The 13,433-nt window shown below is 52.4% G+C and overlaps 1 long non-coding RNA gene across 1 annotated transcript; it reads right to left on the bottom strand.

The window, feature by feature from the left end:
• Positions 1 to 2,273: 2,273 nt before the first annotated feature.
• On the bottom strand, positions 2,274 to 12,039 carry LOC135580681 (uncharacterized). The gene is made up of 4 exons (XR_010475576.1): positions 8,830 to 12,039; positions 6,454 to 8,642; positions 3,310 to 3,973; positions 2,274 to 3,195 (listed from the first exon to the last, which is right to left on the bottom strand). It is a non-coding gene; the product is annotated as an uncharacterized LOC135580681 (long non-coding RNA).
• Between the last annotated feature and the right edge of the window lie 1,394 nt (positions 12,040 to 13,433).

Here is a 13,433-nt window from a genome sequence, read left to right as displayed (position 1 = left end):
CATCATGAGGAGCCTCCAGTTGCGCTGCAGTGACATCTCCCCTCCTCCTGTCCCCCAGCGCTGAGAGGGGCTGGACTACAGCAAACGGAGGATGTTTCTGTTGGTGGTTGATTATGCATTTGTCACTTTTACTTTAGACCTCTGGTTAAGAAAAAAGGAGAGTGGGAGAAAAAGACAGACGCAACCCAGGAGGTTTAAAACTGGTTTTCAGATGGACGGTGACAGATAAGAAAACCCCACTAACTGTCACAGCCATTGAATGACCCAAAAGACATCCTGTACAGCACACGCTATGGACAATACCAGTACACAATGAATAATAGTAGTGTTAACACTGTAATTCTAAGGAAGCAGAAATATAGCACCAGCCAGAGGGTTGCTTGGCTTCATCCATATTCCATCTCAATAAGCACATCTAGATTTGTACATGAGTAGAGGAAATCCAAACTTCCTTTTGCTTTCCCCAGGTCTGCCACCCCTGTTCAGCTGAGTTCTCTGTTCACAGCTGCTGAGTAGGAATCACACCCTTACCCAGAGGTTTTGCCTCAAAATAAGCTCATATTGCAGCCATCTATCTCCTTAACTCCAGCACATCACTGAAAAACAAAGCCATACTTTCCCATATTTATTCCCTCAAAGGAATATCTTTTCTCTTGCAATAATTTTGTTATGTGCCCAGGCAAGGAGTAAAGTCCTGCTCTGGGTGTGAAAGATTGATGAGCTTTATCTCTTAAAGAAATCGGTAGCTATGGATCTGCACTTCATTCACTGCAGATGCTAATACAGTTACTCCAAAGACGTTACCCCTGAGGAACAGAATCCAGCCCCCGAACACTGGAAAGAGCCCTGGACTCACGGCTGGTGGGCTTGTTTGGGTTTGGAGTGGGGGTTGTTTTCGCTGGTTTTGTGTTTGCTTTTGTTTTTGTTTCTAACAATAATATTATTTTAACCAGTATTTAAGTTGTCAAACATAGGATTGTGCTGATTCTTTTTCCCAGACAAAGAAAGCAGAAAGCGACTCTGCTTCTGGTGCTAATCATTGTCTTTTACTGACCACGCTAAATTACTTTTCTCTGTGTATTACATTCAGAAACCAGGTATTAGACAAGTTTCTCCACTGCCAGTCTCTGCAGATCTTATCGAACAGATGCCCTGGGTACAAAGCGCTGCTGGTCACGCCAGGGCAGAGCCAGCAAAGGCTGCGCGGCACAGGAACGCGGCAGGACCCGCGTGCAAGGTCTCATCCCGCTCCCTCGCTGACGGGGCCGTTGCTGGCAAAAGCACTTGGCGAAGCCAGGGAAGAAAAACACATCAGGCCTCAAAGTTCAGAGATACTGCTTCTGAAATGCTCCCGAGTCACAGATAACTGGAAGCGGGACTGCACCACAGAGATACCAGCTGCCCCGTCCTTCCATTCTTCCCTTGGCATCTGCTGCTGCGCACCCCAGGCGATAGGATGCGGGTTGGCAGGGCCCTTGTCTGACCCTGGGCAGATGTTCTGCTCTCCGGTTAAGCCTCAGAAACAACTGCAGAAACAACATGGGACCAACAGTACCGGGAATACCTACGACACCAAAATGGTGTGGTTATCAGCCCCCTGCTCCCGCAGGCAGCCACCACGGCATCGCCAAGGCACTCACACTTGCCCTTCCCCGACCCTCGGCTTTGGGCTTCCGGGAGGAGGCAGATGTGCAGCTTATCACCCCCACTTTTACACACAGAGGTCATTTCAACACTGCTTGCAGAGTCGCTGCCGTAGGGAAGTGTGTGACCACCAGGATCCAGCTCGTATGCTGTGTTGCTCAACAGTGACAGTTGGGTTTACATCAGCCACCAGCCTCTGTGGCAATGAAGTGCTTCCCCAAGCCCAGAGCTGCTCTTCAGCTGCAAAAACCCTAGTAACAGAGCAAAAGGGGGTTTTGCTGTGCGACATACACCTGTCTCGGTGCAGGATGTGCCACGCTGCTGGGGCTCCCTGTAACCATTGCATCAAATCTCCCCCATTTGGACACAGAAGATCTTTGTAACTCTTGTCCCCTCTTACAGCAGGATGACCTGCTTCATCAGACCCCTCCACAGGGGGACAAGAACAGCTCAGAATTATGAGGGCTGGCACAGTTGCCAACAAGCTCTTTAAAAGCAGAAGCTCTGTGTTTCATAAGCATTGCCCTGACTGCCTGCACTGATCCTTACCCTTCTCCAAAGAAAAACTCAACTTTGAAAGAGGATCACAGTCCTCATAACCTGGGCAGCCCTTTCTCTTCTTCTAAGGCTCTTCAGAGAATATTCACTAAACCATATACCTCCCTGCTAGAGCTGAGCTGGGACAGACCCACCAAACAGACCACAATATCTCCACCACACTGTATGTGTTTCCAGTCACATCTTTCCTCTTGCGATGGAGCTTTTGAGACCTTCCAGAGCATTTTCCACTTCAGTGCAATTCCAACAGCACACATCTTCCCACTGCCCAGCTCCATGTGACACTGCCCAGAGCACCGGGGCAGGCTGAAACACCAGTATGTACTAACCAGGGATTTCTCCCCTTTTGCCAGAGCAGCTGAGTTGTTTGACATTCTTTACTCAGTCAGGTGTGAATTGGGGACTCCTCCAGGCAAGAGCGTGGAAAAATAAGAGAGAGAAGAAGTTCTGTTGAACTTGACAGCTTAATCTTATCCCAGAATGTGAATGCCAGTGAGCTTTGAAAACCCTCAGTCTCAGGAATTCAAATATATAAACCAACGTCTACTTTCAAAGCAGCTTATGGAACATCACACAAATCCAACAGAGCACGGTAAAAAGTGTATTTTAATCAGCACCACAGCCTTATCCAGACAGTGAACTTACAATTGGCACCCAGAGAGGCGAGACAGTGCCCATCAGAGCACACTGCCCAAGGAAGGCTCAGCGTCAGCGCACCGATCACCCTGCTGAGCGGGTTAAAACGCCTGCAGGGACCGCGCAGGGCTCTGTAGGCTGCACGCAGGGCAGATCGAAGGGCTCGATAGCGTCGGGGCTGCTCTCGCAGCTTCCTGTCAAAGGCTGAGTAAATACCAACGCTGAATCGTAAAACTGTAGCAGGCAGGGTCACTTCTTCATGAGGCAGAGTCACTTTTCCAAGCAGGTAAGCTTCTAACCTGATGGGTAAGCTTTGCACACATGGTGTTCCCAAGCCAGGATGAGGCCGCTCTAGCCCTGTTTTGGAGGAGAAACCTCAGTGTAGAATTCAGCAGGGCCCAGAGATGGGCATGAATATTTTTAAAACCGTTCTGCTGTGCCTCAGTTTCCAGTGTTACATTAAGGTTTTACCTGAGGATTTGCAACTTCTTAGTAGACACGAAGCCAAATTTAGGGTGATGGATGCAAGAAACGGGAGGGAAACATGGCAGGGAACATGCCTTGCACCTGTAGCCACTGCTCAGTGCTCACGTTTCCCGTTGCTCCAGCCTGGTCGCCTCTAGCACGGTGTTGGCAGCGCTCTCCTCCCCCCGCACACCCGAACCACCCGCTCACCGCACAGCCCGATACGCGGCTCCTGGCACCGCCCGGAGCGGCGGCGCCGGCCGCCCGCCCTGCGGAACGGGGCCCAGCCCGGCTCCGCCCTCCCCCCGCCGCCACCAGGGGGCGGCCCCGGCCCTGCCGAGCGCCGCCGCCGCAGCCGGGGCCGGGCTCCGGGCTCCGCTCCGCCCGCTCCCCGGCGGCCCGGCCGCTGGCAGAGCCCCGGTTTCCATGACGGGTGGTGCTGTGGAAGCTGCATGGGAACATTCTTCACAATCCTGGGCTCACAGGCTCTCCAGGGAAAGAGCTGCTGGTCACAAAAATACAGGGGGGACTTTTCACTTTGGGGGCTGGATTTTATTTTTAAAGTCCATGTAAAAATAATGCAAATAAAGTGTTGTGCCTGCTTGCGGGCCCAGAAGACGGAGTGCTGGAGCAGCAGCAGGGACATTTTCCCAGGCAGCTTTGAGCAGTCCTGCCAAATAACAACAACTGAAGTAAGAGCAGCACTACTGAATTCTTTGCCCTGGGAATTGCCTTCCTACCAGCTAAAATGCGACTTTTGGTATCATTATGCCAGCACCCCATTAAGAAAATTAAACAAAGAACTGTTTGCTGGTTACAGTAATCTCAAGGAACCTGATTCTGGTCAACCTCCAAACCGAGCAGTGGTCAGACCCAGGGCAGCCGCTGCCGACCCCTCTTCGCCCCAGCGCTGCTCCCCAGAGCACTGCCCCCCCTCACCCCAGCGCTGCGCCCCAAAGCACTGCCCCCAGATCCCAGCGCTGCTCCCCAAAGCACTGCCCCCCATCCCAGCGCTGCTCCCCAAAGCACTGCCCCCCCCACCCCAGCGCTGCTCCCCAAAGCACTGCCCCCCCCACCCCAGCGCTGCTCCCCAAAGCACTGCCCCCCCCACCCCAGCGCTGCTCCCCAAAGCACTGCCCCCCCATCCCAGCGCTGCTCCCCAAAGCACTGCCCCCTCTCATCCCAGCGCTGCTCCCCAAAGCACTGCCCCCCCCACCCCAGCGCTGCTCCCCAAAGCACTGCCCCCCCCACCCCAGCGCTGCTCCCCAAAGCACTGCCCCCCCCACCCCAGCGCTGCTCCCCAAAGCACTGCCCCCTCTCATCCCAGCGCTGGTCCCCAGAGCACTGCCCCCCCCTCATCCCAGCGCTGCTCCCCAAAGCACTGCCCCCCCCACCCCAGCGCTGCTTCCCAGAGCACTGCCCCCCCCTCATCCCAGCGCTGCTCCCCAAAGCACTGCCCCCCCCTCATCCCAGGGCTGCTCCCCAAAGCACTGCCCCCCCATCCCAGCACTGCTCCCCAAAGCACTGCCCCCCCCATCCCAGCGCTGCTCCCCAAAGCACTGCCCCCTCTCATCCCAGCGCTGCTCCCCAGAGCACTGCCCCCCCCTCATCCCAGCGCTGCTCCCCAGAGCACTGCCCCCCCCACCCCAGCGCTGCTCCCCAAAGCACTGCCCCCCCCACCCCAGCGCTGCTCCCAGAGCCCTGTGTCCTCCCGTGTCCCTTACAGTGTGAGACCCTGAGCAGAACCACAGCACCCCCTCCTGCACATCCCTCCTCAAACTCCATCTGCTGTGATACCCAGTTGGAGTCAGGCAGTTTTAATTGAGTTTAATACTATCACTGGACAGGCACACATTCTGGATTCATTATCAAATTAGACTTTATCCCTTGAAAGCAACGCCTTCCCCTTGGTTTTAGCAATTAATTAATCTTGTGCTTCAAATTCTTCAAGGCAGGGGTAGTATTTATCACAATCATTCTGCTGAACTGTAATGCAATACAATCGTATTTTTATATATACTTGTACGAGAGGTCAGGTCCTGACCCCAGCAGGGCTCACAAACAGGCGGGAGGAGCCTCTGCCCCAGAGGACCGGCAGCTGCTGCGGCACGGAGCTGAGAAGAGAGGGTCAACGTGACTCAGGCACTGGGTGCAGGGTCACACCAGTGATCCCTGAGTTCAGCCCTGAGCTGTGCATGACAGCCCCAGGCCCGGGGCATCATTTAAGTGCATCTTAAATATAGTGATGATTTTAAATTGCTTGGCTCCTAATTAATACACCTAAAACTTATTACCCCTGCTGTTACCACAGTCTGATGTCAGGCACCTAATTCAGCTTGCCAAGCTAGGAGCCTAGCTCCCTCACTAGGCACATCATTGATGCAGAAATGCAGATCCCGTTTTACCTAGAGGTGTCTCCAGAAGATGCACCATGGCTACTACCCATCCTGAGCTGGCCTCTGGAAAGACCTTCCCTCCCCCATGGGCCACAGAGAGAATCAAAGATTCCCACCTTGGCTCCACCAGAGACGGCTGCATTACATGCTATAACTGTTCTCCTGCTGGTTCCTCTTTAAAATATTACAAACTGCCTGTATCATACTTGAATGGCTCCTTGTTGTCCCCCTTTGGGAACACATGCAAAACATCTCTAGAGTTGTACTTTGTGTGACACCCCAAGGTGGTCTGTGCTCCCCATCACGTGCAGGAATCCCCATATGATTTTTGCACCCCAAGCCCGGGAGATGCACGCTCTGCTTTCCCAGCTGACGTCGCAGCTCAGAAGTGGGTGACAACAAACAACAGCCTTCACAAGGATGGCCTGGGATCCACTCTGCAGCAGCAAAGTGCCTCCAGCACACAGAGGCAGGGCAGCCCTGGTGCCAAGACACAGAGATCAGCTCTGCCCTCCTCCCTGGCCACAGCGTCACAGCCTTCAGCCTGACCCTCACAAAAGTCCTTCTCACTGCCTGGCAGCTGCAGTCCCACAGGTTTTACAGGCGTTTCCAGTTGGGACGAGCACTGGAACAAGTTTCATGCTACTAATGCCTTGAGACAGGGCAAACTTGAGGCACAAAAAGGACAGGTGAGCAAAAGACCAAGCCCTGGGTGTGCGGCTGCAGTGTCAGCGCGGTGACAGCGAGTACTCACCGCTGGAACGTCCCGCAGGAAATGGGCCGGTGCCACAGCTGAGCGGGTGTGAAACAAGGTGAGGAACCGAGCTGACCCTTGCAAGGGAACAACAGCACACACTGCCAGAACCTGAGAGATTGTGGCCAGCGCTTGACTCTATAAATAAGTGCGAACAGGTGAGGTTGGCTGGGCTGTGAGAGTGAGAGCAGCTGCAAATCACAGTGCTGATGATATTCTGCAAGGACACCTGAGCTGAATGATCAAGAGTATCTGCACTTCACATGGGACCAGAGTTCCCGTGAGCAGGTGGGGCGGGAGAGCAAAGGGCAGGGCAGGCGAGCAGCGTTGCCCGCTCTGCAGCCGCACGGCCCGGCGCGCCTCGCGCTGCCGCAGCTCCGGGCTCCCCATGTCCCCTCCTGGGGTCCCAAGCCCTCCTGCTCACAGCTCCCCAGAGGTCACCCATCCCCTCTGAGCAGCTCCCGAATCGCACTGTCACTGGTGCGATTTGTCAGTGAAAATGTGGTTTGCAATGTCATTTTCCCAGGGACTGAAACATTTTGTTTCTCTATTCAGAGCCACATTTTTTCACTTCAATCAATCTTTTGGAAATCAGTAGAAATATATGCATGCTGAGTGTAGCATGGTCCTCCTCAAATTTCCTTTTCTTTCATTTGAGAAAGTGAAAGGCTTCTCCAGTTTCTTTCCGTATCCAACATTTTTCACTTGCAAAAACATGAGAAGAATAAAATAAATGCATACTTCAGACACTTTTTTCTTTCAGCTATTGATTCTTAGCTTTTTGCATCATGCTCCCATGAGAAAAATAAAACACATTTCTTACTTCATGTGACCTGAAAGTTTGAGGTTGTTTGTCTTTCAAACCTTTTCCCACTTTATGCAGACACACACTGCCACACACAGTGTGACCGTAGCTTGAAAGCAAGTTTATCTTCCCGTTTTTTAGTTCACGTAGAAAAGATCGGAAGCATTTCACTGGTGACAAAATCCTGGCTTCAGCGTCTCCCTTGAGCTTGCCAGATGCCGCAAACCTCTGAGGGGCTGGATGGAACCGCACGGGGCTCCGGGCGGGACGCGGCTCTTCCGTCCCACCACCGACCCGGGCTCTGTGCGGAGCACCCGGCTCTGCCGGCAGCACCAAACACAACGGCCCTGCGCCCTGGGCTCAGACAGCCCGGATTTGGCTGTGTCCACATCACAAAGCTCCTAGTCCTTGGTCTCTAGCATGTGGAGGCCTTGTGCTCCTAAAGCACAAGCATTCATTTTTCATGCCTTGTTTTTTTTTCAGTTCAAAGCAGATGAAGGAGCACACATCCTGTGCTGCAGTCCATCAGAGCACGGAAGTGTATGCTGCCCATGCTGCCTCCTGGCAATGGTTCCTGATGTATGATATTGTCCAAACAGCGTTCAGGCATTGTTTTGGAGAGTACCATCAGCAAAGGCTGGTAATTAAGGAGGACAGACAGTCGCTGGCCCAGTGCTCGAGCTCTCGATGGAGCCAAGGTTTGCGCGGCAGCGCTGGCAGAGCCCGGGGTCGGCCGGAGCGGGCGGGACGCGGCCAGGGAAACGCGCTCTGTGCGCTCTCTGCCAGCCCGGACAGCCCAGCGCGCCAGGAACCTCAGCCCTTCTGCGCCGCTCTTCCTTTCTTCTCCAGTGACCATCAGCTGCTATATCACGACTCAAGCATTGTCATATTTATGTACTTGTCTCAATCATAAAAAATCAGTTCTGTTATGAAGTTAGATTCGATATAAAAGAGCAAGAACGTGAGCGATGAAGGATTGTTCACTGTGTGAGGGGTTCGGGCAGGAGTGGGATGTGGTGGACATGCCAGATCTGTGCCACGAGCAGATCATTGTCACCCGGAGAGCGGGAGGAGGCTCTTCTCCAAGGACAGGGACAGCGCTCGAGCGTCACGGGCGGCGGCAGCGGTGCCGTGCTCAGGTGTTCTGAGGACCCAAGCAACTGGGACCAGGGCTTCATGACATGATGAAATGGTTTTGAAGGGCTCCCCTGGTTGTTCTTCTCTAATTGCCCAGTGAGCTACTTTGCTCCTGCTCTTAGCAGGGAAGAGAAATATCATGGGAGCAGCATTGGGATTGGGGAGGAATCAGTGCTGAGTATTCCTGAAGTGCAGGGTGGTCCACACATGGTGGAAGAGTAGTTAAAAACACATCGGGGTCATTCAGCTACAATAAAAAACATTTCAGAACAAAGACTTTTAATGTGTTTTGAAGGACATTAGAATATTTTAAACAGCTCATTTTCTCCTCTTTGAGAGCAGCAGGAATTACTCATAGTAATGCATTCAATACAGTCCACCCTCTGCAAGTTTTCTGTTCCAACACCCCCCTTTATTTTCTCTGTTTGACTCACCATTTAAAACTCTTCGCTGGTGCCAGTCTGTGAGTGCATCCTCATGTGCAGTTCCCCCGCAGCACATTCCCAAACTGCTTACCAGGCCCAGATTAACATGATTTAAGGGCTTCCGTCCCCTCACCTTTGGAAATGCTGCCAAGGTTTTACAGATCTTGCTGCTGTGATATTTTTCTAACCAACTTTCAATCTTAAATGTCCTTTTGCACAGTTTCATCCCATTGGTTTCAGATACAGGCTAAAATTAAAAAGAACGAGATGAAATGAAGCCAAGGGAAATGCATTAAGTCATGTTTGCAGAGCCCATTGAGAGAACAGGACAACATGTCCTTGGGAGGACAAAGAAATTGATCATTAATTGTACATCTCGTGGTGCAGGCACCAAAGCACTTTTACAACTGCTGTGAAATGAGAGTGTAATACCCGCACAGGGCAGACCTGCAAAGGGAGCACGGGGCCGCGGCAGCTCAGGGTCCGGGGTTGCGGGCTGCCGGTCGGGGTCTGTGAAGCCCCGAGCAGCCCCGGGTCCTGCCCTGGCCCCCAGCAGCTCCTCTCCAGCGCTGCGCACCCACACAAGCATCTCCTGCAGCGCCGGCTTGCTGGGTGCACACAGCAGGGGGGAGATGCTGGGGAGCAGAGCTCAAACTCAAGAAAAGTGCAGTAGTCTGACTCTAAGTATCTGGCAAACCTTGTTCAATTGCATGAGAGTTAAACAGTATAGAGGGAACCGCCGTGGTCCCTTCATTGAAAGTGGATCGCTGTTCTAAATCCTGGGTAGAAGATCTGACTCTAGAAACCTCTGACAGCAGCTGTGATTGTCCCACATACATTTGGCAAACAAAAAAGAGTTATAAACTGATTTAATCTTTCCTTCCTTTTGTAATAAAGTTCAGCTGAGAGTTGTGCTGCAGATGGAAGGAACAGTCTGGGGCAGCAGAACCCAGTACCCATCAGGAGAGAGAAGTAAGAAGGTGGATAAAGAGGAGACATTTGACCAGGGGGATGAAGATGACAGAGAAGTGAATGCCAAAACTCAGCGAAGACAAATTAAACAAAGCGAACATTTCCCAGTGAGTGGAGTGGCAGCTGGGAGGTTGGACTGGTCCCGAACCCCGGTGCCAGTGTTCTTCCTTGACGGCTTGAGGGAAGAACTGGGCAGCAGAGGCAGGTGAGGAGACCCAGACCCCACAGCAGGTACGGCACAGACCGAGCTCAGTGTCTTCTAGGTAACGCACTGGAGTCCTAATGGCAGCAACATGTTTAACAAATGAGATCACCAAAGCTAATATTATTACAACAAATTCCACGGGAATTAATCATGTTTGAGCCATAACGATAACAAAGTGTTGGTTAGCGAATTATCTGTCAAGCCTCCCATCCCTCTGGCACTCGCTCGTAGGCCACTTTGGGATGGGGCACGGACTGTTTTCTTTTAAAAGAAAGCAAGCTTCCCTTGCATGAGAAGCAGAGGCATTTAGTCCGACTGCAGTTTGTTCACGGGTAGGTCAGGTTTTTATAGCATAAGCCATTCCAAAACTGCAGTATGATATCTATTTTTGTAAGGTTTCGTGTTGGGTTTTTTCCTCCTTTCTATGCAAAATACTGTGAGGACCCTGGGAAAGTTCCCCCACCAGCCTTCTGGCTTTGAGATAAATGTAATCTCTCTATAAAAACACACACTCACAGCTTACATCAGCCTGCTGCTGGATGTAGTGTTCGCCATAAATCACACTACTTCACTGCCATACCAAGTCCAAAACACAATGAAAGAAACGTCTTGGTGAATGTCTATCTTAATTTTTGTTCTTCAATAGCAGGAAGCTTAAGCAAAAGGTTTTTATTAATCCTTGCACCAAAAAAAACCCATGTTTGTGAGATCTCCAGATAAAGGTTTTCCTGGGTTAATAGACCACATAGAACCGCCTATATCAATAAACAGAAACTCTCATGACCACGAGAGGGAAAACCAACCTAACGGAGCAGCTTGTGTGCCGGTGACCGGCGGCTCCCGCGGCCCGTCCCTGGCGGCCAATGGGCTTTGCCAAAGGAAGGACAGAAATAAAAAGAGGGAGACTGAGAACTTCGACCAAACTCATGGAAACCAGCGCGGTTCTTGGGTGAATTGTCCATCACAACAGCGGCTGAAGTCGGGCGCGTGGCAGTGGGTTGTCCGTGGGCTCTTTTCCTCAGCCTGGCCATCCCAGAATAGCTGCTGTGCTGCAGTTGCCAATACAAAAGCTGTCTCTGTTGCTCACATGTAGTAAGCAGGAAACCAGCAGGAAAGAGTGAAGATTCCACAAAAATTCCGCCTTTTCCTCTATTTCCGGCTGTGCTGATGCTGTCTCTGCTCAGCTCTTGTTTGACTCCTGGGCACCCGTCCAGGTTCACCCTCTGGCAGGACACAAAAAGTGCCGTTCATAGACTGAAAACTGCAGCTTCGGTCTGAGAGACCATTTGGCCGACAGATGTTTCTTCTCGTCAGTCTCCGTAATTTTTTTCTCCTGTTAATTTCTGTCCTAGGAGGTGCATGGCGCTGGCGCAAGAACAGGAGCGGGAGAGCCGCAAAAATGAAAACATTTCGGGAGCCTTGGGATATGAGCTCTTAGCCCACCCCCGCAGGCGGTTCTGCCCGGAGGGGCGCGCCTGTACCTCTAGGTCTGGGTGGGAGGCTGCCTGCAATTAGTATTCCATGCAAATCAAAGGGCAGATGTTACACAACGCCCTCAGCTCCACCCCACAGCGCAGGAGCGTCGGCAGCCAGCGGTTCACGGATACGGCATCTTACAAAACTGGCAAAGCTGCTCCCCAGTCCTGCAGGGACACATCCGTCTGCACAGCACTTGTCACCCGCGCTGAGGCCTTTGGCTTAAGACCAGCAGTCTTAATGAGGGATGTTTTAGAGCAGGAGGTCAGTAAAATATTGGGTAAAGCTCAGGAGGAATTCAGCTTTCTCAGTTCCTTGAGAGGACCAGATCAGATCTCATGTTATTCCTGTCCCCTTTGGAGAGTCCCCGATGGATTGAACTAGCCCATAGAAAGGGAGCACAAAGCTCAAGACATTTTGTCTTCTGAAAGCACCTTCACACACACCCTCACAAATCCACCTTACACCCTGGCAGCTCCTCGGCCGCTTTTCTGCACCAGTGGTGGAGCTCAGCGCCCACCCTCACGCTGGCTGCGTCCCCGTCCTCCGCTGCTCCTCTCCTCCCGCCTCCCCCCTGCACACCCTCCTGGAGGACAGGGCGGCCGCATCGCTGCTGTGACACGGGGAGCCGCTCTCCAGGGATGTGAAAGAACTACTGAAGCCTATCAAGAATCTCCTCAGCGAATCCCTTGCCGTCCTGTGTTGGGATGCTTCACTTTCCCTGGCAGGCCGACGTCCGCAGCTGCCGCTCTGACACAGCCCGTCACTGCGCGAGTCACGCAAAAGTCAGCACCATCAGCCCATATCTGCTCAGCTGATTATATGAAATAGATGACAGTTTTCAGGTCCTCTGCTGCACAGGTATAACCATGTACCTACACGTAGCTGAGCAGAAGCCACCGCCTGCCACAGTTTGTGGAGACCCTTTTTACCAATGCTAAATACATGCACTGGAGCCAGGCTGTGACTTGTTCAGTATTCCCCATCAACATGAAATAATAACTTCAGGATGCAGCCATACAAAACCTGCTGCTACCATTTACTGGGGTGGGTGGCAAAGCAAGAGAGAGTGGCTTAGGCTGCAGAGTCACCTTCGTCAGGGATACTAAAAGCTTGGAAGATCAGTGCATCCTCTGAGCCCTGATACTGAGTAAATTCAGGAGCACGTTGGGTAAGTGCAGTTGCTCATCACAGCAAACAGGGGAAAACTATTTCATTGTTTAGAATACAAGATAATTCCGGAAGAGTTGTATTAGAGCTCTGCCTTCTGTGCGACATGTCCTGGTTGACTTTGTGTGTAACTGGCCTCTGCACGTGAGCCAGGTGGCTGGAGCCTGGACCAGGGCACCACAGGGTGTCAGGTGTGTTTGGATGGAGCAGGACATCAAAGGAAAGGGTTGTGGTTTGCCAAGCAGTGTTTCCATTCCCTGAGGACCTCCCCCATACCTCCGAACCTTCCATAGCTCTGACACACGCCAAGGCCCCCAGCTCTGCAGGGGGCACTGGGGCACGCAGGGCTTCCCAAGGGAAAGTGAGCACTTCAAGCCGTTGTTTTTCTTCTCACCCCCTCAAACAGCCAGCGGCACAGAATGGGGTCCTCCAGCTTCTGCAAGAATCAAGAGAATTTTGAAAGGCATTCCAAAACAGTGTCTTGTAAGGAGAAGAAACCCATGCCAGCAAGTGGTGTGCATACGTCAGGTACCCGGGAGCCGGGAATGGTTTTCACTGCGCAGATCTACGCTGTGCGGAGCTGTCACAGCAGGTAATGCACCGCGCCTGCTGCAGCGAGAACCGAAACCCAGCAGAGCTCACCGACCCCAGGTCTTCCCCTAACGTTGTACAAATCTGCATCCTTGGATGTGTGAGTGGTGCCACCATCGAGCTCCATGCAATGCGCCCACTGCAAAAGCCAGAGAGGTGAGAGGGGCCCCGCGGTGCTGCTGGCTCTGGGCAGGACGCA

This window comes from Columba livia, chromosome 12 (assembly GCF_036013475.1).
Source record: "Columba livia isolate bColLiv1 breed racing homer chromosome 12, bColLiv1.pat.W.v2, whole genome shotgun sequence".
NCBI lineage: Eukaryota > Metazoa > Chordata > Aves > Columbiformes > Columbidae > Columba > Columba livia.
This window is presented reverse-complemented; position numbering and strand designations above follow the sequence as displayed.